The sequence below is a fragment of the Peromyscus californicus genome, unplaced genomic scaffold (assembly GCF_007827085.1).
Source record: "Peromyscus californicus insignis strain IS unplaced genomic scaffold, ASM782708v3 Scaffold_19__1_contigs__length_69161282, whole genome shotgun sequence".
NCBI classification, from domain to species: Eukaryota; Metazoa; Chordata; class Mammalia; order Rodentia; family Cricetidae; genus Peromyscus; species Peromyscus californicus.
In genome coordinates, this window is record NW_026294491.1 from 9039924 (window position 1) to 9067543 (window position 27620).

At 51.5% G+C, this 27620-nt stretch overlaps 1 protein-coding gene across 1 annotated transcript in view; it reads left to right on the plus strand.

Moving 5' to 3' along the window:
• Positions 1-263: 263 nt before the first annotated feature.
• Agpat3 (1-acylglycerol-3-phosphate O-acyltransferase 3) overlaps positions 264-27620 on the plus strand; it is a 91347-nt gene continuing 63990 nt past the window's right edge. Inside the window, exons 1-2 of the mRNA XM_052744543.1 lie at positions 264-394; positions 26004-26064. The gene's annotated coding sequence lies outside the window, so the exon portion shown is untranslated. The remainder of the gene's footprint in view (positions 395-26003; positions 26065-27620) is intronic.

A 27620-nucleotide genomic window follows, 5' to 3' on the forward strand; every position in this document is an offset into this window, starting at 1 on the left:
CAGGGGGCTGAAACGGGGTCCAAGCTGGGCCCAGGAACACCCCGGTGCCCTGGGAGGGTCAAGGCTGGTCCCGCGGGGCGCCCCTCACGTCCCCTCCCCCGCCCGCTGTCCGTTGGCCACGGCGCCCGCCGCTGCGCCGCGGGCCCGACTCCTCCCCCGCGCGTCCGTCCGCGCGTGTCCCCGCGTCCCCGCGCCCGCCGTCCCGCGCCGGCGGAACTGTGGGATCGCCGCGCACAGGAAGTGGCGGCGGCGCCGAGGCGGAGGGCGGCGATGGGGGCCCGGGGCGGCGGGCGCCGCACTCGCTGAGGCCCGACGCAGGGCCGGGCCGGGCCCAGGCCGAGCGCAGCGGCCGCACGCGCCGACGCGAGGATCGCGACCAGCAGGTGGAGTGCAGGTGAGCCGCGCCGCGCCCCGCCGAGCCGCCCGAGGTCGCCCCCGCCCGCGGTCGCCGGGCCCCGCCGCAGTGGCCGGCTGCGCTCCGCGGGGCGCGCGGCCTGGGAGCGCGGCGCTGGAGGCTCCGGGTCCGCCCGGCCCCTGTGCGGCCTGCCGGGCTCGCCGGTGCTGTGCGGGGTGCGCGGCGGCCTGGGGAGGACCGATCGGGAGAGATGGGGGTGCGGGGCCCGGGGAGAGAGGGCCAGGGCGGCCTCCAGCCCCTCTCTTGGGGTCCTTGCTGTGCTCCTGGCTCCTCGGACTAGGGAACCCCAAGCTTGATTTCGGGGGCCCTGTGGGCTAGTTTCACTTTTTGCTTGCTCAACACAGAGGGAGGGCTGCAGGTGGGACGCCCTGCAGGAAGGTGCGAGGGCTTGCTTTGACTTTGGCGTTGAGACCAAAGGCCGACTGTGAATTTCCACGTTTCACTGAGGCGCTGGGGTCATTCAGTAACCAGAGCCTCTGGAGGAAAACACCTGTCCACGGTGGGCCACCAGGAGCCCTGGAGCAGTTGACCCCAGGTACCTATGACAGGAGGGTTGTGAGCACTTATGTGCAATATATGCAGGTTTCCTTTTTAACTTTGAGAGAACTTTAGTGGCAAGGGAAATGGTTTTAGAAATGGCCTTCCAGACCTAACTTTTAAAGCAGTGTGGAAAGTCTTGTCTGAGAGAATACTTAAGAGGCTGGGCTCTTTTCCCTGGGAAACTAGGAGGCTACTTGGATTTGAGACAAACTGGAATGACTCGTCCAGAGCTGAGATCTCTTATTCTGGGATTGGACAGAGTGCTGGTTGAGGGTGCTGGGTTTGTGTCTGTTGGAGCTGAGTGGGAGCAGCCCTTTCTGCTGTTATGGCATTTGGGAAACGGACTGTGTGCCCCTTCAAAGAGGTCCGGGTGGGCTGTGCACTTAGTCTCACTTGATCCCTTCCTGCTTTGGGAGTTAGTCTATAAAGCTGATTTCTAGTATCTCGCCCTGTGCTCTGTGATTACATTGTTTCCAAGAGCAGTTACATGTGATGATATTCCCAGCCTCTCTTTGGTCTTGGTGGTGTGTGCTCCTTGGAGTGGCTATGCTCAGCAGGTGGATGTCAGCTGAGTGGCTGACCTAGCTCAGCATGGACCTTTGGGAGGCCTTGTGTGTGGCCCCACCTAGGTTAATCTATGTAGTGCTAAGGCAGAGGGTCTGGGTCTTAGAAGTTGCCTCTGGGATGGGTAGGAAATGGATTAAATAGTGTCTCCTAGGGAAGGAACACAGAGGGGATGCTGGAGCTGAAGGGAGGTCTCTGTCCCACCTTAGCCCAGCACCTGGGAAGAGGGTTGGGGAAACTGAGCAGAAAGTAACAGATCTTTGGAAGTTAGAAAAGAGCAGCCACCACAGCAGTCCTTGTTCGCTTCCCTTCTGGAGCTGGTAGGTCCCACCCTGGGCTGGCAGACTCTGAGCCACACTGGGGTCTGAGGAGCAGGGCTAGCCACTTGCCCTGGATTATGTCAGAAATCGCCACAGCCAGAATTTAAATTAAGAGCAAAGGGACTCCCATCTTCTCAGACCTGGCAGGGTAGTGGAAGCCTGTAAACTCCGTCTCTGGCCCAGTTGGAGGTAGGTAGGGCCTGCCTGATAAGGTCCTTTTATAATTGGGGAAAAGCAGAGATGGAAATTTATCATTGTTTCAGGGGTCAGACGGCATCAGTGTTCCAATCTCACTCCTGACAAGTTGACTCTGGTTAACTGGCCCAGTTCCATTTACCCCTCCCAAGATGGAGCTGGTACTGACTGCCTGTTTGTCCCCGTCTCTGACTTGTGGCTTCGCTTAGGTCCTGCAGTGTGACCCAGTATCATAGCTTTTCAGATCCAGCAGTGGACCCTTGGCATCCCCGACTCCCTCTCTTGCCAAAGCAACGCCCGCTTCCCCTACACTCCTCCCTTATCCCACACTATTCTCCCTTCTCTTCACATGCTTCTCCCTGTTCCGGCCTTGTGGACACCTCTGTGATTTTCCCCGCCACATGCTGTGGCTGGTGAGGTTTGAACAGCTTGTCTCTGGGCGTGCCTGGCCACATTCGGCCAGCAGCTTCTTGCTGGCTTGTCTGACCTGAACTCTCTAGCTGCTTAGTCTTCTCATTGAGAAGTTTCTGCTGCTGGAGGGTGGTGGTGAGTTTCGTAAAACTTTTGCTGTGGGACTTCACGGGGATTTTTCTGGAGCCAACTGAAGAACATTGGGATCTTAAATAAATTTTTCCAAGTTGTAACGTGAGCAACTGAACAGTGCCTCATACCTAGAACAATCTCATAGTAACTGCAGGCTTAATTTGAGCTTCTTAACCTCACAAGGCTTTGTTTCAGGCAATTGCAATAGTGGTTCCTCTTTGAACAGTCTTGCCGCTTTGTTTAGAGTCCGACATGTTCTGATTTTGTTTGTCAGGCAAAGTCCAGGAGTGCACGCTTGTCGCCTGGGCACATCTGTGCTTAGTTGTAAGGGACGGGGAGGCTGGCTGACTGGGCCCATGGTTCTTGCTGTGTCTGTGACTGGAGTAGGTGAGTGCCGTGCCCAGTGCCACTTCGCTCTCACATGTGGATGGAAGGGACATAGGCAGCGTATGTTCTAGATGTCAGTGTGAGTGGAGGGCAGTCTTTCAGGATATGACAGGCAGAAGCCTCCCTCCTGGCTGGAGTGCTTCATGTCACTTAGGACTAACAGCTGAGGCTAGGTCCTTTTAAATGGGAACAAGGTGCCAGCGGCCCTAAGGCCTGTCCCTCTGTGACCCCGGGAGCCATGCATCATTAATGGGAAGTGTCTCCACTCCTTTTGGGAAGGTAGGACGAGAGCCATAATAAATGACAGTGGTAGTGGCTAGAGCAGTGGGGGAAGCTGCTGCAGGGCACAGCCTCTCCCCAGCCTGGAGCTCCGCTTTGGCTCTCCGTCTCCCTCTCACTGCTGCCTGGCTAGGGGTGCTCTTCCTCTGGTAATTTGCTGACAGGAACATTCAATAAGTATATGCTGATATCACATTTGCCCCAACTTCAGAACAACTTTATATATTTATTTATTTAGTGTGTATGTGTACCTGTGTGTGGCCATGCGCGTGGGTGGGTGTAGGTGGAGTTCAGAGGTCAGCATGGGTTATCTTCCTCGATTGCTCTCTACTTTATTGTTTTTTTAGAAAGGTTTATTTATTTTTATTTTATGTGGATGAGTGTTTTGCCTGCATGTACGTAATGGCACTGCATCCTGGTCCTGATGTTGGAGGAGGCCAGAAGAGGGTGCTGGATCCCCTGAGACTGAGTTCTAGGTGGCTGTGAGCCACCATGTGGGTGCTGGGAATCGAACCAGGGACCCCCAGACAAGCAGCCAGTGTTTGTTCTTAACTACTCAACCACCTCTCCACCCCCACCTTATTTTTTAAGATTTATTTTTATTTCCCTCCTCCCCTTCTCTTCCCCTCCCTCTCTTTCCCTTCTTCCCGTGTGTGTGTGTGTGTGTGTGTGTGTGTGTGTGTGTGTGTGTGTGTGTGTGATGTTCAGGTACCCATGGAAGCCAGAAGAGGTTGTCAGACCTCTCCCCTGGAGCTGGAGTTACAGGTGGTTGTGAGTCACCCCTGGCTGCTGCGAACTGAACTTGGGTCCTCTGCAAGAGCAGTTAAGCTCTCTAACTGCTGAGCTCCTCTCTAGCCTCAGCTCCCTTATTTTTCCAGACAAGGTCTCTCACTGCACCTGAGACTCACTGATTTGGCTAGGCTGGCTGGCCGGTCACCAAGCACCAGGTACTCGCCTGTTTCCCTCCCAGAGCCAGGATTACAGGTCTGAGCTGCTGCACCGGGCTCTGGGCTCCTCGTGCTGCATGACATCCACCAACCACTTTATGTTAAACTTTGCTTCTCTCTTTGCAGGAGAGAATGCAGCCACATGCCTGTTTTACATACATCTAGTTTAATTCTCAAAGCAGTACTGAAGAGAGGAGTGTCTCTCTACAACATGGATGAAGAGAATGAAGTGGGCAGGCAGCTTGGCTTGGCAGGTCTAGATTTCAAGCATGGGTACCACTGAATCTACAGGTGTTCTGTCCGCCAGACCACATGATGCTCAGAACAGCCAATATGTGAAAATTCACATTTCTAAAACAAATTAAATGACTAGCTTTACATGCACGTTTGTGTTAAGACTCGGCTCCCTTGTAGAGGCTATTCTTGCTGTATAGGGCTCAAAATCCCCACGTGAGATTCAAACCACAGCTGTATGCCAGGAGTGCCGTTGAGCTGGGGAGAAAGTTGCTCACTGGGTTTTTCTTCTGCCTTGGTGTGAAAGGTGTGTGTGACGCTTAACACACAGCATGTGTGTTAATGACCCAGCTATTGATTGATTCCTGATTTAGATCCTTGTCCCAGTGTAATTGGCGTGATTGATTGAGTGAACCAGTGTGCTTTTTATTAGAGAGACCCAGAAAAAGAAGCAGTCCAGGTACCTCACAAAATGTGATAAGACAGCTGAGATTTTTGCCAGAGTAAGGCGGAAGTCAGGCCATGAGGTGAAGACCACGTCAGCTAGAGTTACACGGGAAACGGGCGCCACGGGTAAGTTCAAAGTACAAGAGGTCTCCTGGGAAAAACGCTGTGGGTGGCAGCGTTGGGGTGAGCCCTCAGGCAGGTCTGTGGATGGAGGCTGGAAGGAGGCAGGCCTGAGAAGGAAGAATCTCAGCCCCATGCAGAGAACCTCAAGCTAGGACGATGCACAGAGGGCCCATCCCCCCACAGGCCCGTGTGTCCCTCGTGGCTGCCTGCCGAGTTCAATGGGCTCCTACAGCACCTGTAAGCTCTGGCCATGTGGGCTCACCTGTCCCCGCAGATGGCAGAGAAGCCTGAGTGGCAGAGCTCTGGCCACTTCAGAGAGGAAGTTTAAAGCTTAACAACTTTTTTTTTTTTTCCAGATTGGCCATTTCTGGGGGGACATGCTGGAGCAGGAGGGCCGCATGTCCCATTGTCTTGTGCGTGCATGCTAGGCAAGCATTCTACCAGCAAGCCATATTCCCAGCACCAAAGTTTAGTAACAATGTGTTTTGAGTGTTTGCTTGCATACATGTCGGTGCACCATATGAGTGTCTGGTGCCCAAAGAGGTCAGAAGAGGGCATAGGATCCACTGGAACTGGAGGAAGGACAGTTGTGGGGAGCTGCCATGTGGTTCCTGGGAACTGAACCCAGGTTCTCTGGAAGAGCAGCCAGTGCTGAGCTCATTCCAGCCTTAAGTTTAGTAACTTTTTTTATTTTTTCATTTTTTGAGACAGGGTGTCTTAACACAGCCCTGGCTGTCTTGGAAGTTACTGTGTAAACCAGGCTGGCTTTGAAATCACAGAGATATCTGCTTGCTTTTGCCTCCTGAATGCTGGTAACTTTAGATACTCAGAAAAGGAAAAAAATGAAAGAAAAAAAAAGAAAACAAATCAGGGCCCAGCAGAAGCCGTCCCCACTGTTAGTGTGTGATGCAGCGATGCAGGCAGTGTTGGGGTTTTGGGAGCAGCCCTGTGGGGTTTTAGGAGCATGCACAAGACAATGAGACATGCAGCCCTGTAGCTCTGTGTGGTCTGTCAGTAACCGGTAGGAAGTTGGTGGTAGCGGAGAAAGTGCCCGTACAGAGAAAGACTGCCGTTCTGTGCTGAGGTGGGGTCAGGCGCGGCACACTGGAGAAGCTGAGGGTCAGAGCAGACAGGCACCCTCCCCGAAGAGGGCGTTGGCCGCTCTCTCCATCAGTGGTTGGGGCCCCACGATCCGGGTTCTAGGCGCTGGTTAGGAAGTAACCCTGTAGCCACCATTTGAAGTCTACTCCTGTTTTCCTGGAGCCCCCCAGCTGCGTCACGGTCTATGATGGTGAACTGTCAGCTCTTGAGCAAGGTTATGGATGGAGATTTTAAGGACAGATTCCAGCAAGCCTCAGGCAGCAAAGGGAAGTGAGGTGTGTGTGTGTGGGGGGGTGTGGGATGTGAGAGGGGTGGGGCTCTGTGGAATGTGGCCTGGCTCACCTGGCTCCCAGCTGCTGACCTCAGTCAAGCGTGGCTGGGCAGTCATGGGACCCAAGCTACTAGTCTTTGTTCTTCCAAGAAAAAGCCTGAAATCTGGACACTGTGCAAGTTTCTATTTTAGCGTGGGCTGTGCCCTATCAGCACTGCTGTTGTCCACACTCGGCACCCGCCAGTGAGCCTCCAACTTCCCTTCTTCATTTCTTGAGACAAAGTAGCTGAGTCAGTGAAATGGGCTTGAGTGATCCTTCTAGAATCCACACAGACACAAGCCAAAGGAGCATCCCCCCTCTGAGAGCAGGACAGGGTTCCCTGTGAGGATAGAGGAAGAGAAGAGAACATGAGTGCCAGGTGAGAATCAGTGACCCGCCGCCTGTGGTCTACGTAAAGATGGGTGTTTCTGGCAGGATTGCTTGTTTGCACACGGTCCCTCAGCTAGGTCCCCTCCCCTAAGCCAGCTCTAGCCACATGTCCTGTGCGTATGTGTGTGGCCCTCAACACCCAGCGTAAATACCTCAGAGGGGTCAGTGAGCTGGAGACTGACTACGTGTTCTTGGGCACGTAGTGCTCCCTGTTGACCTTTGCAGATAGAATGTTGTGGAATGCTGTGCTAGTGCTGTGGAGGTTCTGCCTAGAGGCCCCTGGGTGTAACCCCTGGGCTCCCCCATGTCTTCTCCTGTGTGTCTGTGTGTTTGCCATGTGTCTGTCTTGTGTGTTCCTCGTTTGCCCATGTGTGTTCCCCCTGTTTGCCCATGTGTGTTCCCACTGTGTGCTCCCACTGTGTTCCCACTGTGTGTTCCCCGTTTGCTCATGTGTGTTCCCACTGTGTGCTCCCCCTGTTTGCCCATGTGTGCTCCCACTGTGTGCTCCCACTGTGTGTTCCCACTGTGTTTGCCATGTGTGTTCACTCTGTGTGCTCCCAGTGTGCTCCCCCATGTGTTCCCCACCCTGCCCCCTGTGTGCTGCCCCCTCAGTGGGCTTCCTCTGTTTCTCCGCCTGTGTGTTTACTCCGTGCTCCCCACCCCCCGTGCTCCCCACCCCCGTGCTCCCTGGTGGTTCCTTGGCTGGTCCTACTCTCTCCTCTTTGCTTTTCTGCTCCTGCGTTGCGGTCTGCTGGTGTGACTTTGCTAACAGATTGCTCCTGCCTGGTTTTCTGTGGTGAACTTTCTTGGGTCCTCAGGATGCCTGTCATTGTCCTGGCTCACCGATCCCTTTCCTGCTTGGGTTTATCTTTTTTCTTCATTTCATTCTAAGGAGCAGATTGTTTTATTGATTGATTGATTGATTGATTGATTGTTTTTTTGAGACAGGGTTTCTCTTTGTAGTTTTGGTACCTGTCCTGAATCTCGCTCTGTAGACCAGGCTGGCCTCGAACTCACAGAGATCTGTCTGGCTCTGCCTCCCAAGTGCTTAAAGGATTAAAGGCATGTGCCACCGCTGCCCGGCTATTTTTGTTTTTTTGAGACAGAGTTTCCCTGTGTAGTAGCCCTGGCTGTCCTGGAACTCACTCTGTAGACCAGGTAGGCCCAGAACTCACAGAGATCTGCCTGCCTCAGTTTCCCAAGTGCTAGGATTAAAGGCGTGTGCCACCAGGCCCAGCTCAGGAGAAGATCTTTTCAATTTAGTAGAATATCATTTTCTTTTCTAGGCACTGCCTTTTGAGAGCTGCAGTGCATAAGCCGAAGCACAGTGCACTCTGCATGTTCTTGTAGAGGTTTTAAAAGTCCACTTTCCACTCTTCTGTCCATAGTCTCTGTAGAGTAGCCTTCTGGTGAACGCTGTAATGGTCCATGCCATGTTCCATTATTCCCAGGTGCCCTTATTATCTTTGTTGTTCTGGAAAACAGTGTCTTAAAAACGCACTCTACATTACTAACCCCTTGCTGGTACTAGACTGAGACACAGCTGACTATTGGGCATTGATGTTATGACTGGTCACCTAGCTGTCCCTCATGGTTTGTTTGTTGAGTTGTAATGTTCCGCACACACATACATGACATCAGGGATGACAATGGCTTTGTTCCTTCCTTGTGCAGTTAATAGTCCTCTCCCTGCTTTCTTGCCTGGCTTGGGGCCATGGGATGGTGCCAAGTGGACAGGGATGGCCATCCTTGTCTGGTGCCTGAATTCAGGAAGTAATCCTAATCCCTCTGTGCTGTTGATTCAAACATTGCTGCTTAATTTTCAGTGTTCCTAGTTGCTGCTCCTCAGAACAGAGGATGTGATAGTGAAAAGTGCAGAGATATGGAAATGGCATTAAGAAGTGCAAAACGGAAGGCCCACCTTTGTGAGATGAGGAATGGAGCCAGGGGCGAGGCTGGAGACCCTACCGAACGCAAGGCCCACCTTTGTGAGATGAGGAATGGAGCCAGGGGCGAGGCTGGAGACCCTACCGAACGCAAGGCCCACCTTTGTGAGATGAGGAATGGAGCCAGGGGCGAGGCTGGAGACCCTACTGGGATGGCTAACCCGTAGCAAGGCCACCCGGGGTGGGTGTTGGCTGTGCTGTGGGACAGAGGGAATGCTAGTGTGTAGCCACTGTGCCTGGCACAGCCCCCTTGGGACTTGCAGAAACTGGGGAGGCTATTTCAGCCCAGGTGTGCACCTACTCTGTTCTCTTTAGTAGACACAAGCTAATGTGTTCAAAACCTGTTTATTAAGGCCAGCTGCCTAGTACTCTCTCAATTCCTGTTTCCAGTGAAAATGGAAGAGTATCTTGTGACACACACACACACACACACACACACACACACACACACACACACACACTCACACACACCCCCCATGTGGCATGCTTTTGTGGTTTTAGCTGTCTATAGTGAATTGCTGTGGTCTAAGATATTAAATGGAAACTCTCATAAATAAAAAATTTATCAGTTTGAAGTTGTATACTGTTCTGAAATCACACCATCCTGCTCCGCCTCAGTGTATCCACACTGTATGCTGTACCTCCTCATTAGTTACAGAGAGACCCTCTCAGTGGTCAGATCACTGTCACAGTACCATAGTGGTGACAGTTAATTCTGATGGTCAGCTTGATTGAATTAAGGGCAGATCTAACTGATCAGCCCTTTGATGGATCCATTTGTTGGGAGATGGTAACAGGTAGGGAGTGGCACCTGGTTAGAGGAGGTAGGCCCCTGGAGGCATGTCTTTGGAGTTGTGTCTTCCCTGGGTCCTCTTGTGTCCCTCTGTCTCTGTTTCCTGTCTTTCGGGAAGTGAGGAACTGCTTTCCTTCATGTGTCCATCACCACGACACTCTGCCCAAGGACACAGGGCCAAGCCAGAGCCCTCTGACCCGAGCCAGTGTCTGTCTCCCTGTAGGTGGTTTCGTTGTTGCAGTAACCAGTAGTGTAAGGCTTTGTGTTAAGTAATGATGGCTCTGGGGGCACCAGGGTGTGACGCACAGAGGAGAGGGACAGACTGGTGCTCACTGGTGTTTTGGGGCCTGCAGGGAAGACACTGTCTAAGATACCATACCAGGCAGCCCGAGAATGGATAACAGGGAGAGCCGTGTTCACATAGCGGACAAGTCAAGGCAATAGCTGTGAAGAAGAGGAGCGAGGGGCCAGCGAGATGGCTCAGCAGGTACAGGGGCCTGCTGCCAAGCCTGATGACCTGAGTTTGACCCTCAGGACCCACAAGTGGAAGGACAGAACTGACTCCCACAAGTTGTCCTCTGGCCTCCATGTGCGTGCTGTGGCACATGTGTAACACACACACACACACACACACACACACACACACACACACACACACACACTAAATGTGGAAAAGGGAGCAAGAGACGTATGAGTGTGCTGCTTGATTTCACTCAGAGCCCAGCAGGATTGTGGCCTTGCAGGCAGGGTGCTCAAGGAGCCTCAGGTGGACCAGCAGACTCAGCTCATGACCTCAGCCCAGCTGCACCGTATGTTCAGTTTGCGAGTTGCACTCTTAAGATATGTCGCCAGTTTACGTATTGTACTTAATGAAGTAAGGAGTTACAGGAGAGTTAAAGAAGTCAGCAGTGCGGAGACAGAGGTCATAAAACATATAATTAGGAAGCAGACCTGTCTAACTGTGCTTTCCTGACTGGGTTAGTGTGCTCTGCTAACGTGGGAGCTGGCTACATTGAAGGACCTCTCCGGGCTCCCTGGGGATGGAAGCTAAGGGAGAACCATGGAGAGATGCTTGACCACGAGGGACAGAAAGCAGGCGGCTTGTCGTTATTCCTCAGGAACAGGTGATGCCCAGGCCTGAGCTTGAAGAGAGAATATTTGTGTAGGGCAGGCCATCCTTTGAGGGAAAAGGCTCACACTATTGCTTAGGATGCTGTTTCACACTTTCCTTAGGAGAGTGATGTATGGCTGAGGCTATACATGAAGTCACTGGTGTGTCAGAGTGCTGGAGCTGACCAGTGTGCACACAGCCAGGGTAGGCAGAGGGGAACCAGCTTGTTACTAGGACAGCTATGTGCAGAGGTGGGACACTGCACTTCAGAGGGAAAGAGCCTGTTCACTATCTGTAGCCAGGTGTCATGGTGACAGGTTGGTTAAGGTACAACTCAGTGGTAGAGTGCTTGCTTTACACATTCAAATCCCTGGGGCTGCCTGTGCTTGGAAAATGCTGGTGTGACGCTGGGTTGGGCCAGGTACATCAAGTCATGGAAGCCCTCTCCAGATATGGGGAGCATGGAACCACGACATGTCAAATGCAGTGACTGAAGTCAGGTGGATCAGAAACCACCTTCTTAGAACAGATTTCACATCTCTAGGCTGGACACCTTCAACCAAGGAGGTTCTGGGGTGGGGCATGGGTAGTCACATGGTGATTCTTTGGGCCTGTCCACGGGGGCCACTGTTGGCTGAAGAACAGATGGTTTTGTGCTGAGGAGGAGACTCCAGGTACAGCTCCTGGGACAGTCAGGATGAGGGTGTGGATGGGAGGGGAGGGAAGAACATGTTTTCAAAATTCCTACACGGGAATAAATGGTAAGTTCACCGAAGCGGCCACTTGGTAGCTATTTGGACTCTGACGTCTACTTCCCATAGCGCCGTGAGAAAGAGAAGGCCCACTTCATGCAAAGAAGAGGGTTTTTTTGTCAAGCGGCCCCTGGTGGTACATGCCTGTAATCCCAGCATTGGGAGTTTGAGTCAGGAGTGGGTTGGTGAGCTTTAGGCTAGCCTGGGGTACATAGCACGACCCTATCTCAATTCCCCCCACCCCCTTTCCCTCTGTTTCTGAGACTATCTTACTGATTTGGAAGAAACCTTCTCTACACGTGTTGAACTGGGCACAGGACCTCTTTCTCCTTGTTCTTCAAGTAAACTTTGTGCTGGAATTCTTGCTTTACTGGGCCCATCCAGCTTCTAGAGTTGGCCAGGAGGGGTGATATTTATGAAGTATTGAGCAGTCTCCTGTAGATTTGTTAAAATTTGTTTGGAGCTCCCTGTGTCTGTCTGGAAGCAAGTCTGGCTTCCTCCCGTTCCCTGCGCTTCAGAATCTGGGTTGTACTAATTACAGGCCTGAAGCAGGTGGCGGCCTCTTTCTCTGCATAGAAAGTGGTGGTTTGAAGGAGACATTCTCCGTAAGTCTCCAGCATTTGAAAACTTGGCCCCCAGTTGGTGGCTGTTTGGGAAGGATTAAGAGGTGTGGCCTTGTTGGAGGTTTGTCACTAGGGGTAGCTTTAGGTTTCAAAAGCTTTGTGACATCCCCAGTGCGCTCTCTGCCTCCTGTTTGTGAATCGGGATGTGAGCTCTCAGCTTCTGCTCCAATGCCATGCCTGCCTGCCTGCTGCCTCCTCTGAAACTGGAAGCCCCAAATAAACCTTTCTGTCTAAGTTGTCATGGTGTTTTATCACAGCAATTGAAAAGTAACTAAGAGAGTTTGTGTGATGTTGAAGGAACGTGTTTCTTTCTTTTTTTTTTTTTTTCTTTTTCTTTTTTTTGGTTTTTCGAGACAGGGTTTCTCTGTAGTTTTGCGCCTTTCCTGGAACTCACTTTGTAGACCAGGCTGGCCTCGAACTCACAGAGATCTGCCTGGCTCTGCCTCCTGAGTGCTGGGATTAAAGGCGTGCACCACCACCGCCCGGCGGAACGTGTTTCTTAAGGAGGCTCTTAGTCTGGGCCTGGATTAAATTTTTTTTTTCTTTTTATCTTTTTTTTTTTTTTTAGTTTTTTGAGACAGGGTTTCTCTGTGTAGTTTTGGTGCCTCTTCTGGACCTTGCTCTGTAGGCCAGGCTGACCTCAAACTCACAGAGATCCACCTGGCTCCAACTCCCAAGTGGTGGGATCAAAGGTGTGCGCCACCACCACCCAGCCTGGATTTAAATTGTGTATGTAATTTTCATGTGTGTGCACACAGGTGTGCATGCATGTAGAAGCCAGAGGTTGATGTCAGCTGTCTTTCTCTTTTGCTTTCCACCTTAGGTTTTTTTTTTTTTTTTTGGTTTTTCGAGACAGGATTTCTCTGTGTAGCTTTGCGCCTTTCCTGGAACTCGCTCTGGAGACCAGGCTGGCCTCGAACTCACAGAGATCCGCCTGGCTCTGCCTCCCGAGTGCTGGGATTAAAGGCGTGCGCCACCACCGCCCGGCTACCTTAGGTTTTTAAGACAGTCTTTTACTGAACTTGGAGCTCACTCATTTGCTAGGCTGATTGTCCATCAAGCCCTAGGCTTCCCCCTGTCCTTTGCCTCCCAGTACTGGGATTACAGCTACAGTCCTTAAGGCTGGCTTCTCACGTGGGCCCTGGGGATCAAATTCAGGCCCTTACATTTGCAAGGCAAACACTTTACCAGCTGAGCTATCCTCCTAGCCCTTGGATTTTTTTTTTTTTTTTGGAAGATACATTTTAAAGACCTAGCTCCATATCTGTAGTGAGCACCATTCTGTCCACATCCCCTTACCCTGTTGAATGAGGCATCATTTTCCTGTCCTTCCATTATCTCCTCCTACAGGACCAGGTACCTCCGCACACATTGGACTCCACGACATCTTACCTTTCCTGTGGGCCAGAGGTTGGGGTGTCACTTAGGGTTACTCAGACTCATTTCTCCTCGCTGTGAGCAGTGTGATGCCAGGTGTGCAGCCTTCTGTGAAAGCCTCTTTAGGAAGAAACCGGCTCCAGAGTCCTGTGTGGCTGCCAACGGGAGTCAGGGCCTTTCCTGCCAACGGGGTACCTTGCTCATTTAAGCCAGCCCATGAAGCGGGCAGGGGACTGAAGAAAAGGGGGAAGAAGGCAGAGAGAGATGGGCGCAGGGAAAAGGGAGATTGAGCCAGTACTTGGAAGACAGCAGTCGCCATGATGTTATCTTGGGATTCTTAGATTCCGGGCTTAGCAAGAGCCCAGACTGAGTGACCCTTCATCCTCTACCTGTGAGGCTCTGCATGTGGGGAGAAGAGCACCAGGCCCTGTGCTCTGGAGAGGAGGCGAGGATGCGGGAGTGAAGCGATCTCTGCGGCAGTGGCTGGCAGTGCCACCTCCTCCTTTTTCTCTCAGGTCATCAGATTCTTAGTACAGAGTCATTCTAGCTCCTGACTCTATAATCCTATGCTTCAGCCAGGCGTGGTGACACACCTTTATTCCCAGGCAGAGACAGGCAGATCTCTGAGTTCGAGGCCAGCTCCAGGACTACATAGAGAAACCCTGTCTTGAAAAACAAACAAACAAAAAACGAAACCAAACAGTCCTGTGCTTCATCTGGCAGGTGGTCCCCTCTTCATCCAGTTCTTCTCTCCCAGGGGCACACTTGTCTTACCAAGGAGACTGATAGGTTCTCTGGCCATCGCCATCATGTCTGCTTTTCAGTTACTCAGTCTGCATGCAACTTTTTTTCCCTCCTGCACTTAGGTTTTTCCACGTGTCCTCTTTCTAGGCTGAAGGTGAAGCTTAGCTCTCTCTCTCTCTCTCTCTCTCTGTCTCTGTCTCTGTCTCTCTGTCTCTCTGTCTCTCTCTCTGTCTCTCTGTCTCTCTCTGTTTCTCTCTCTCTCTCTCTCTCTCTCTCTCTCTCTCTCTCTCTCTCTCTCTGTGTGTGTGTGTGTGTGTGTGTGTGTGTGTGTATGAGACAGAGAGGGAATATATCTATCAATCCTGAGTGTTATTCCTCGGGAGCCATCCACCTGTTTTTTGAGGCAAGGTCTCTCCCTGAACCTGGAGCACACCAAGCTCCTAAGACAGGATCCCCCTGACTCCACCTTTATGGTGCTGGGATTTGAAGTGCATACCACCACACTTAATTTTTTATGTGGGTTCTGGGCACCAAACTCAGGTCCCTATGCTTCCATGACAAGCGCTTTACTGACTGAGCCCCCGAGCGTAACTTCCCGTGTTTTCTGAGTGTCCTCTTGATGTGGCCTTCCCCCCACAGAAGCCACTGGGCTCTGCTTTCTTTATCTCTGCTCGGCTTTGTCTTGTGTGTTTTGGGATGGAGGATTTTCCTTACTTCCCAAGCATTGTATGATTTCTTCCTTTCCTTATTTATTTATTTATTTTTCTTCTTTTTAGACAGGGTCTCTTTATGTAGTCCTGGCTGTCCCGAAACTCACTATGTAGTTGGAGGGTAGCCTCAGACTCATGACTCTCAGGTCACAAGTGCTAGCTGGCCCTTGAGGGGTCTGCCTCTCTTCACCTCTTATCCCACCATCTCTAGGATTATAGACATGCACCCTTCACCCACTTTCTTACGTGAGCCCTGGAGGTCTGAACTCAGGCCCTCGCTCTTGAAAGGCAAGTGCTTTTACATTGATCTGTCTCTCCAGGCTGCTGTGCACACATTTTGAGTGAGTGTGCCCGCTGACCCCTGCACAATTTGTGTGTAATAATCTCCCCCATGTTCCTGATTAGAGCCAGGGGTGGAACTGAGCCCCAGCTGTGTGGACTTACAAAGGGGAAGTGGACATAGAATTACCAAGGAGGAACCCAGAGAGTAAAGAAACTACCAGTGGTGGTGGGTGAATCTGTGTAAGCCCAGAGGAATTGAGCAGTGATGAGCCCCTGAAGGAAGGGCACATGTAGGTATGTAGGTATGCCAAATGAGTCAGCTGTCTGGGGGAATCCCACTGTGGTGTCAAACTGCCCGTGGACGACAGAACACACATATTCCAGGGAGTTTGGTTAGGAGGGAAGCCTTCCCTCTTCAGCTTGTCGTTATCAAGGCTCCTAACCTGCAGGGGACAGGGCTACAGAGTGCATCTGATTTGTCTTAAACCTTGACGTCATCAACTCGGTGTCTGCCACAGACTCAGCAAGCAAGCTTACCATTTCAGCTGGTTTTCTCAACTGCGTTTTTGGCAGCTGAAGAACGTCACACAAGCCACAATCAGCACACACCAGTGATAGTTAAGTGCTATTGTTTCTTAGTTTAGTTTAGATAAGGCTTAGCCCAAGCTGACCTTGATGAGATTTTCTCCTGCCTAAGGTATCTAAGGTGGGGTTACAGGTGTGTGCCACTGGGGTTACAGGTGTGTGCCACTTGGCTGTTGGCATTAAGAAAAAGAAGATTTTGAATGTGTGTGTGTGTGTATTGTATGCCACTTGTGTGTATGTCCAAGGAGGCCAGAAGGAGGTGTTGGATTCCCTGAAGCTGGAGTTGCAGGTGATTATGAGCCATCTGATGTGGGTACTCGGGGCTGAACTTAGGTGCTCTTAACCACCGAGTCAACTGTCCAACCTTGCCAACATGACTTTTTTTTTTTGAGACAGGGTTTCCCTGTGCAACTCTGGGTGTCCTGGAACTCACTCTATAGACCAGGCTGGCCTTGAACTTAGAAATCCACCTGCCTCTGCCTCCGAGTGTTGGGATTAAATGCATGTGCCAATGTCTGACTGTGAACATGGCTCTTTAATGTGACAAATAGTGATTCAAATACAGTTCTAAAAAGATGAGTATGTAGGGTGGGGGAGCTGGTAGATGGCTCAGCTGATGATTCTAGAACGCATGTAAAGAAGCCAGGCATAGTGGCACATGCTTGTAATCCCAACACTGAGGAGGCAGAGACAGGTGGATCCCTGAGACCACTGGCCAGCTGGCCTACCTACTTAACAAGCTCTGGGATAGGGGGACCCTTTTCCAAAAAGAGGGTGGGGATAGAGGGTTGCTCAGTTGTTAAGAGCATTGCTACTTCTGCAGAAGACCAGCACCCACATGGCAGCTTAACCATTGGTAACTTCAGTTCCAGGGGGTCTGAGCCCTCTTTTGACCTTTGTGGGTTCTTCTGTGCATGTGGTGGGTGCACAGAGATAACACTCAGGCACGCATGTGTACACACACACACACACACACACACACACACGAATTGCTCTTGAAGAACATCTGAGGGTGTTCTCTGATCTACACACACACACACACACACACACACAAGCTAAAAAAGAAAGACATTTTCCTCTTAGCATATCTGAGGTAGTATTGTGTTCCCCAAAATATTGTGCACCCTAATAAACTTATCTGGGGTCAGAGACAGAACAGTCACAATATTAAACATAGAGGATAGGCATTGGTAGCACACGCCTTTAATCCCAGCACTTGGGAGGCAGAGCTAGGCAGAAATCCATGTCACTCACGCTTTTAATCCCAGAAAGCAAGCCTTTAATCCCAGGGAGTGATGGCAGATAGCAGAAAGGTATATAAGGCGTGAAGACCAGGAACTAGAGGCATTTGGCTGGTTAAGCATTTGGCTGCTTAAGCTTTTAGGTTTTGAGCAGCACAGTTCAGCTGAGAGCCATTCGGATATGAGGACACAGAGGCTTCCAGTCTGAGGAAACAGGATCAGCTGAGAAGTTGGCCAGGTGAGGTTAGCTGTGGCTTGTTCTGTCTCTCTGATCTACCAGTGTTCACCCCAATAACTGGCCTCAGGTTTGATTTTATTAATAAGAACTTCTAAGATTCATGCTACACATATTAGACTTGGGAAGTAGAATTTAAGTGGAAGAAAACTCTTGGGTGCCTAACGTGCTGTGTTTGGCCCCGACCAAGGACCACTCTTTGGAGGCCAAGCCTATCCATTCCTCAGGGCCCATAAGCCTGTGCCTGCCATCCCTTTTGTTTCTACCCGGCTTCTGGACCATTTCCCCTCTTTCTCCTGCTCTGTGAGCCTTGCTGACTTGACACCCCGTGTTTGGAGGGGCTCACTTCCCCTGCAGTCCCAAGCCCGTCTTACTCCAGGGCAGCGCTCACCATGTCCACTCTGTGGTGAGATGGAAGTCACAGTTCAGTGACTGGCTTCTCCATGGCAGCTCCTGAGATGTCACCCCCTTTGCCGCTGTGCCTTGTCCCTTATGTTCCCCTCAGGAGTCACTGGGTCCTGCTGTCTCCCTTTGCCTCACTGTGACATCACCCCGTCTTCCCCCGGCTGTCCCTGCTGTGCCGCCTTCATCTCTACTGTGTTAGGATGCGCTCGTGTGCATGCGTGCACACACCGAGCGTGCCATCACAGCTGTGCACCACCTCTACAGCCCTCTCCCCACTGTTCACTCCCTCACTGAGCTGGGTGTCATGTTGGACCATGAGGGCTGTGTTGATCAGTGGCATGGTCAGTGGGTGGGCACAGAAGCTGTCCCCACTCTCCCTGTTAGTGTGATGGACACTCCTGTTTGGGTCTTCACAAGCACACTGCAAGTGAAGAGCCTCCACACTTTCTGCACAGGCCACACAACCCACCCCGGCTTCCGTTCATCACACTGGTATGTAAAGGAACGCACTGTCATGAGTGCTGCTGTGGTTTTCCATTTTCATTCATTTTCTAGTTCTGAAAGCCAGCACACTAAGGTTTTGGGTAGTTACATCTCACGGTGAAATACCTCAATAGCGTTGTGTGTGCCAAGCCCTGTTTGTTAAACTCTGCAGTGAGGTTGGGTGCCGGGCAACGGCTTGACTGTGTGGGGTGTTCATCCCTGACCTCTCCTCGGGGCCATGTTGACATGAACCCAGACTTGAAGCTGGATCATGGGTAGTGTGCCTCAGCACACTACCTCCCTCCTGACTCTAAACCTCAATGCATGTGTATTCATCATGTGTATGAAAGTGGTGTGCACATACACACTGGAGCACCATGTGCATGTACTGCACACTGTATGCATCCTCACTTGGCCCCCCAGCATGGCACCCTTAGGAAGCAGTGATCTTGGCAATGGCTGCCACACTGAGAAGGGAAAGCAGCAGCAGCTCAGGACTGAGTCTGTAGGAGATGTCTAAACCGGCCATGGTTTCCAGCGGGTCCCAGAACCTTCCTCCTCTGGCCTGCTCTCTCCTGCTCTCTCCACAGGCAGCTGAAGAGAATGGTGGTCCCCCTGTTTCTGTTCTCGTAGCAGCAGGGCAGGGGACATGCATGCAGGGCACTCACCCTGCTGCAGGAACTTGGCATGTGGGTGTTCGCTCTGCCACTGTGGCTCTGCCCTTTGCCTCCTTGGCTGTTGGTCCCGGCACACCAGCGGGCACCTTGTTGCTGTGTCACGCATGGCTCAGCAGGTCTGAGAGTAGCGGCCTGGTGCCTCGGGGCAGCAGCAGTGGCTGCAAGTCTGTGACTCTCTGCTCAAGGGCTCAGGTGGGGCTCTCTGTGTGTCTGTCTGTGGCCCTCTCCGCTCCTCACTTGCTGACCCAGGACGGTGGGTGAGGGCTGTGCTTCTGCACCCCTGGGAGTGCTGTGAGGCAGGACCTTGAGCAGTGCTCAAGCTCAGTATCCAGGCCTTCTTATCAAGGGAGGGTCTAATGGGCTGAGATGAGAATTTCCCAGTTCAGTAGAGGTGTGGAGACTGGTCCCATACACATCTGTCACCTTGTGAAATAAAACTGAGAAGCGTGTAATTATACTCACACAGGACATTTATTAGTAGTGATTCTGTTAGTTGCTCTGTCTCCCTCCACATACGTCTACCAAAAGGCAGCAGGTGTAGCTGGGTGGCTTGCTACCTCTGGCCACTAGCATTTGATGACTACTGTTACAGTAAGTCCTTTTGTACTGTGCCTTCTATGTGTGGAAAGGGATTTGATAGGCTGTGCCTAGGACTTAAAAATGGCACCACTGGGGCTGGAGAGATGGCTCAATGGTTAAGAGCACTGACTGCTCTTCCAGAGGACCTGAGTTCAATTCCCAGCACCCACATGGCAGCTCACATCTGTCTGTAACTCCAGTTCCAGGGGACCCGACACCCACGGCAAAACACCAGTGCACATAAAATAAAAATAAATAATTAAAAAAGATGGCACCTACTTCCATGTAAGAATGCTCGGGCACATTTGTGTTGGGTGCAGAATGGTCCCCTCCAATTCCAGATGCCCAGGAAGGGCAGAGGAGAGGGTGGTTGCCATCCCTGGCTAGGTGGTCAGGGCAGAATTCACATTCCTGCCTTCAGGATATTGGGTGGCAGGCATTCCTGGAGACCCAGTGCCTGGGAAGCCAGGTATTTGATAGCTCCACCCACCTGAGAATGAGGTTCTGAGCTCTAAGAATTGGTGCCTGGTGAAGTCCACCCAAGAGGCAGCAGTGTGTCCCTTCCATGAGCATCCCTAATGTATCGGGAGCTAGCAGTGGAACATGATCCCTGGGTTACATTTGGGGCTATGCACATCTGGATGGATTACAGGAGGTAGCTGCCCATCTCTGCCCTTGGGACTCTAAGGTGGTTGGGTAACAATGTCCTCATGTAATGCCTGGGTTCCTGAGACTCAGATTAGAATGAATGCCAGGCAGCCATCACCCTGCCCAGTTTCTCCAGTCCATGTCTGCCTGCAGCCCAGAAGGTGCAGCATCTCCTTTCTGTGTGAAGTCCTGAGCGGGGACATACCCGTTGTAGCGCAGACACATGAAAGGCAGGAAATAAACCTGGACGGTGTGGCTGTGACATCAATGGTGTGTTCTTTGCTCCCTCCTAGCTGTGATGTCCACCTCGGAGCTATGCTCTAACCTCTCAAGGGCAGTTGTGGTCCAGGCCCTCTGAGGCATGCAGTAAGCAATCTCGGCCCAGAGCCCCAGCTTCTTCTTCCATAGCCCTGGGATCCCCCGCCAGGCATCCTGTGGCTGAGCCCTGGGTAGGGGGTCCTAGTGCCTGTGCTGAAAAGCGCATACCCTGTGTAAAGTTAGCAGCTAGACCCTGTGGCAGGATCTGTGCCAGCAGGCATGGGCTTGTTCCTGTTTTCAACTCAGCTGAGTTTGGCAGTCCCAAATAAACACAGAGCCGGGGCCAAGTCACATGTCCATCCCAGGCTCCTGGTACGTTCCCTTGGTTCCTCTGGCCTGGCTCCCCCAGTACAACTCCTCCCTGCGTCCCATGCCCTAGAGAGATCTGGTAGTGAGGCATTGGGTAATGCTTTTCAGTGAAAAGGCTTCTGGTGACCAACCCTCTGTCAGGACACTAAACTTCACTTTCTGCTCAGTGGAGCATGTCTTTGTAATTGTAGCAAGCTGTGGCCATTAGCTCCTGGCCTGCTGGGGCCTCGCTTACCTGGCTCACTGCTTGGGGACCTTTTCCTGGCACAGCCTATTTTCCCACTGGTGCTGGGAGGTCTTGTGCTGGTCGCAGAGGGATAGAGAGCTGTGGTTTTTCCTTGAGTCGGGGATCTGGGTAATTTGGATTCGGTTTTCCTCAGCCCTCCTTGTCCTCCATCACCACAGATATTTCAGAATTAACAGTCGGGTGTTAGCCTTCCTTCCAAAACAGAGACCTCCTTTTCCTGAAAATGCTCCAGGTGGGTTTTGCTCACGCAGTCTCCTTGCTAGCTTCTTCCTGCCCACGGCTCTGGAGGACTCGCAGCAGACTCTGATTCAGGAGCCTGAGGTTCTTCCTGTCTGCCCTGTCCAGCTGCCAGTCTCATCTCCAGACAGAAGGGGCCTGGCAAAACAGCCAGGTGCCAGGATTGAGCCTCGCTAGAGACACTCAAAAATCAGGCCTGAGAGTGCTTCTGTGACATTTGGAGAAGATCAAATGTGGATCGGCTGCTTGGTGGTGTGAGGGGTGAACCATTTCGTCCTCCACCTCCACCTGCTCACTGAACTGTGGTTGTGAGCAGTGTGCTGGGAAGAGAGCCAAGCCAGGTATATGGGTGTCCAGTAGCACAGGGTCTGAAAGGAGCCCTCAGAGGGCTCAGGAAAGAATGTACATGTGTGTGTGCACAGAAGACATTTGGCAAAATGCTAAATTTAGTCTAGATACTCCTACCTAGCTGTTTATGACTGTAGCTTCAACACTTTTCGGAGTTTTCGTTAAGAACGCTGGAGAGCCAGGTATATTGGTTTACACCTGTAATCCCAGGATTTGGAAGGCTGAACCAGGAAGATGATGAGGCCTTGGCTACATGGCTACATAGCAAGTTTGAGGCCCACCTAGGCTACCTGAGAGAGACTGTCTCAGAAGACTAGGGGCTGCCAGGATGACTCAGCCTTGCAAGCGTGAGGACCTGATTTTATCTCCAGTACCCACTTAGAAAAGCAGGTGTGGAAGTGCGTGCTTGTGACCCCAGCACTGGGGGACATGGGGGAGGCAGAAACAGGAGGACCCCTGGGCCCTCTGGCCAGCCCATCTAACTTAGCAGTGAGCTCCCAGTCAGTGAGAGACCATGTCTCAAAGGAAGTGGATGGTATATTTACACACATGCGAACACACACACACAAAGTTGGAGAAGAAAGTATTCAACACTTTAACCCTCCTGGGGAGGCGTTTCTGTAGGGTGTGTTTCCTTGAACATGTTCTGTCTTTGTCGCTGCTGCTGCTGCTGCTGCTGCTGTGGCGGCGGTATTGAACTGACTCAGCTCTGTGAACTGCAGAGTGTCCATGGCTTGCTATTCATCCAGCACCTTACTGACTTACAGACCTATCTGTAGGTTATTTCAATCCTCCTGTTTCAGTATCATGAGTGCCTGGGGTACAAGTGGGCACCGTCATACCTGGGTTAGTTTGTGTCGTGTATAGGTTTGTTTGTTTGTTTTACCAACTTCAGGAAGTTATCTTCTATCCCTCCTTTGTTGAAAAGGTTTTAACTCAAGATAGTGGTGGTGATGGTGGTGTTGATGATCGTGATGGTGATGATGATTTTCAGGATGGGACACCACAAACTCTCATGTCATCCTTGCACAGTGGCCTTGCTAGTCTCCATGAATTTCTAACCTTAGTGCGTGTAGTGCTGAGGTCAGCATTCATTTTGGTTTTTAAACCATGTTCGTAAGTGGATGTTACCAACTTAACGATTCAGGCTGTCTCTCCCTTTGATTTATTAACTAATATTAGGCACTCGGGCCCTCCCATGGAGACCTCGCTTAGCCATGCTCTTTGATGAGTCACTCACCGATTCTTCCTGGGGCTCTGGGTATGGGTGCCCGTGACATGCGAGAGATTGTCCGGTAATGGCTCTCTCTCTCTCCCCCTTTTCTTTTTTATTCTTTTTTTTTTTTTTTTTTTTTTGGTTTTTCGAGACAGGGTTTCTCTGTGTAGCTTTGCGCCTTTTCCTGGAACTCACTCTGTAGCCCAGGCTGGCCTCGAACTCACAGAGATCCGCCTGGCTCTGCCTCCCGAGTGCTGGGATTAAAGGCGTGCGCCACCACCGCCCGGCTTTATTTTTTATTCTTTAACCTAGCCTCAAATGTGTTGGGCAGGGAACAGGCATCTCCTACTTTTGTTTTTCTTTTTCTCTTCATGTCTTGAGAGAGTTTGAGAGAGTTTGAGAGAGCCGGAATTCTGCTTTGGATGTTTGTAAGATCTCCCCGGGGGCTCTCTGAGCTTGGGTGACTTTTTCTTTTGAATGTTGGATGTTTGACTTCCCATTTGGTTTTCTAGTTTTTTAAAGTAGATTATTATCCACTACTGTGATTTCTTTTTGAGCCTTAAATTCTTTTATTAGATTTATTTTATTTTATGTGTGTGAGTGTTTTGCCTACGTGTGTATGTGCCCCTTGTGTATACCTATGGATGATTGTAAGTCACCAAGTGGGTGCTGGGAACTAAATATGGGTTCTTTGCAAGAACAGAGGTGCTCTTAACCATTGAGCTGTCTCTCCAGCCCCCTTCTTTTTTTGTGTGGGGGAAGGTAGAAGAAGGTAGAGTATCTCTAAGTAGCTTAGGCTGGTCTAGAACTCCCTACATAGCTGGCCTGTGTTCCATCATATCCAAATATACCAGTCCTTAGTCCTCGGTGCACGTATGAGGTATCTGACAACAGCTTGGTGAAGGGCCATTAGGGTAGGTGTCAGTCGTTTTATGGAGTCCAGGTAAGGGACTGACACCCTTTCTTTAGTCTGATATGTCTAGTAAGTTCTTGGGCCTGGTTTCCTGATAGGATTTTTTTTTTTTTTTTGGTTTTTCGAGACAGGGTTTCTCTGTGTAGCTTTGCGCCTTTACCTGGGACTCACTTGGTAGCCCAGGCTGGCCTCGAACTCAAAGAGATCCGCCTGGCTCTGCCTCCCGAGTGCTGGGATTCTGATAGGATTTTAATGTATCCTTGTGCCCCCACAGTCTCAATTCACCTCAGTGACTTAGAGGGTGGCACTCTTTCTGCTCCTAGAAATAAGTGATTTTTCAGTCTGCTGGATTGGTGGCACCTGGGTGGAGTTTCTGTGTTCACCCAGGGGCAGAGTGATCACCTGCCCTCAAAGTGGAGTCAGAGTTCCTTGTGAAGTGATGTCTCCTGGGCCAGGCACAGCCTGGAAGACCACTGTCTTCTATACAGTCTTGAGTCACACAGCACATGAGGAGAGAGGTTTTTCAGTTGAAACTTATTCCCTCCCTCCCTTTTTTTTAAATAGTCAGTAACCCTGACTATCCTGGAACTCTCTACGTGGACCAGGCTGGCCTCACAGAGATCCCCCTGCCTCTGCCTCTGCTGAGATTCAAGGTATTCAACCATCCATGGCTTGACAAAATAGTTTAACCAGAGCTACAAGTAGATGGTGTATGTGTGTGTTAAGTTCTCTCTTTCCTTTCCTTTCTCCCTTCCTCCTGTGGTACTAGGGACTCAATCCCAGGCCTCAGTGTCCCACAGCGCTCTCCCCACTGAGCCACACACCAGCCCTTTTACAAAATTTTTGAGTGACTACCATTTTTTTTTTCTGTTTGTAGTTTATTTGCTCTGTCCCCTACAATGATGGCAGTCTTACTTATCAAAGAGGCGAAAATGACCGTGGCTTATTGTCCGCGACGATCCGAGTGTCTGAGAGCCCCTTTCCGTAATCAGGCCCCTCTTCTAACTCCCCTGTTGCTGTGCAGCTCGTTCTCGATTATTTTTATCATTTCCCCCTTTTCATCATTTGTCTTTCGTCAGGAGGCCAGCCAGCTCTTGCTCTGTTGCCCAGGCCGGCCCCGCACTCCTGTACTCAAGTGACCCCAGGAAGCCTCTGCCTCCCAAGGGCTGAGGCCACAGGGTACCCCTGTGCTCAGTTTCCCCTTTTCTTTTTTATGCACTTCTTTATTTTAGTTTAGTTTTTGGTTTGTTTTACGGAGCTGGGGTTTGAATGGCATATGCCTGGGCTTGTATGTAAGGACTGAACTTCGGTCCCTAGAACCCACAGAAAATTGCTGGGTAGGTGATACAGCTAGAATGAAGGCTTTGGGGAGACAGAAATAAGAGGGTCCTTGGGACTCTCTGGCAGTCAGACTGGCTCTACCAGTCAGTTTCCAAACTCGGGAGAGACCTCGTCTCAAAGGAGGTGGGTGGCATTTCTTGTCTTTTTTTTTTTTTTCTGTTTGTTTTCTGAGACAGGGTGTCACTCTATAGCCTTGGCTGGCCTGGATCTTGCTCTGTAGATCAGACTGGTCTTGAACGAATAGAGATCCATGTGCCTCTGCTTCCCAAGTAGTGATATTAAGGCGTGCACTACCTTCAACTGTTTTAAGTTATATATATATATTATGTGTGTGTGTGTTCTGCCTGCGTGCATGTTTGGATACCATGTGTCTAGTGCCTGCAGGGGCTGGAAGAGGGTGCTGAGTCCTTAGAACTAGAGTTACATATGATTGTGAGCTGCCATGTGGATGCTTGGAACTGAACTGTGCAGAAGAGATAACATATTCAAAGACACGATGCTTTGTGAAAGTAAGCCAGGCAAAGAACAGAGCATCAGTGGGACTGTATCAAGTGGAAAAGAACGTGAAATTGATTGCCACGGAGAGGTCTCGTGTGGTGGAAAAAAGTAAGGCCTTGAATTTTTCCAAATTGATGAAAATTTAAATCTGAGAAACTCAGCCAACCGTGAAGAAGCACGGAGATCCGCAGGGCCGCTTCCCCAGTGAGCTGCTGGAGCTGTGCAGCAACTGGGAGCCGACTGCTGGGCTCTCCTTACTGCAGAGGGGCAGAACTCGTGGTGGAATGGACTTCTCAGGAGTATGCGGACCACAGATAATGTGGGGGCAGCTTAAAATACTAAAAGGTAGCCAGACACGGTGGCACACACCTCTGATCCCAGCACCAGGGAGGCTGAGGCAGGATGATCATGAGTTTGAGGCCTGTTCCCTTCTAATGAGGACACCAAGACTGGCCTCCTGCTATGCAATGGGAATTAGTGGTTTGAATTCCTGAAGTTTCTGCATAGCTCTTGGTTTTCCTGCTTTGAGGGAAATCACATCTCCTAAGTCCTGTATGCCACATTCACAACCTTGTCTTTCTCTTCTTAGCCCCTGCAGGACGGGCACCCTTGAGGACAGCCATCACCTGGCCCTGCTACCCTGTGCCTTGGTAAGTGAAGAGAGTGCAGTGGGTTTCATGGTTTGTGCCTGCATGTCTGTCTGTCTCTTGTGTGTGTCCTGGGCACAGCCTGGGTGTAGGTCCCCCTGGGTGACATGGTCAGCTCCAGTTAGGGGAAGACCATCAGTCTTGGACCCCAGAGTGCCCACCCAGTTTAGATAGGGCTAGAGGGACTGCTGGAGCCCTGGGCATGGCCAGGCCTTAATATGCCTGCTGATTTTCTTAAAGGGCTTTAATGTTCTCTGAGGTCAGAAGGCTGTCTACAGCTGGGTATCACTTGTCTGAGGATGAAGCTGTAAAGGGCTGGTGAACTAGGATGCTGGGCTGAGGTGGTGGCCAGGACATAGCTCTTGCATGACATCCCTTCTGCATAATGGCTCCAGAAGCCCACCGGTCTCCATGAGACCAGCTGGCAGCCACCTAGCCAGGACCTGAAAGCATATGGCCCTGGGGATCAGAGTTGCTTTCTGGCAGAAACAGGGCAGGTGTGTCTCCTTCCGGAGGCCACAGAGGCTGGTGTTGGTGGAAAACTGGACTCATTAGCTGGGTCAGTTGGGCAGTGGGTTCTGTGTTACCAGGCCTGAGAACTGAGCCTAGCACTCTGTGTGACTGCGTGACATCTCTCTCTGTTCCTGTGCCTTCTTCCTTTGGAGTTTCATATCATCCCTTGGCCTGTTAATGAAAGAGCTTGAGCCACAGATTCATCCTCAGAGGTCAAACCTGGATCAGGTAGCCTCCTATTTTCCTCCATAACCCAGAAGATAGCTTCAGAGTGGGTGCTGTCTGTGCAGTGGATCCCTGCAGAGTGGGTGCTGTCTGTGCAGTGGATCCCTGCAGAGTGGGTGCTGTCTGTGCAGCGGATCCCTGCAGAGTGGGTGCTGTCTGTGCAGCGGATCCCTGCAGAGTGGGTGCTGTCTGTGCAGCGGATCCCTGCAGAGTGGGTGCTGTCTGTGCAGCGGATCCCTGCAGAGTGGGTGCTGTCTGTGCAGCGGATCCCTGCAGAGTGGGTGCTGTCTGTGCAGCGGATCCCTGCAGAGTGGGTGCTGTCTGTGCAGCGGATCCCTGCAGAGTGGGTGCTGTCTGTGCAGCGGATCCCTGCAGAGTGGGTGCTGTCTGTGCAGCGGATCCCTGCAGAGTGGGTGCTGTCTGTGCAGCGGATCCCTGCAGAGTGGGTGCTGTCTGTGCAGCGGATCCCTGCAGAGTGGGTGCTGTCTGTGCAGCGGATCCCTGCAGAGTGGGTGCTGTCTGTGCAGCGGATCCCTGCAGAGTGGGTGCTGTCTGTGCAGCGGATCCCTGCAGAGTGGGTGCTGTCTGTGCAGCGGATCCCTGCAGAGTGGGTGCTGTCTGTGCAGCGGATCCCTGCAGAGTGGGTGCTGTCTGTGCAGCGGATCCCTGCAGAGTGGGTGCTGTCTGTGCAGCGGATCCCTGCAGAGTGGGTGCTGTCTGTGCAGCGGATCCCTGCAGAGTGGGTGCTGTCTGTGCAGCGGATCCCTGCAGAGTGGGTGCTGTCTGTGCAGCGGATCCCTGCAGAGTGGGTGCTGTCTGTG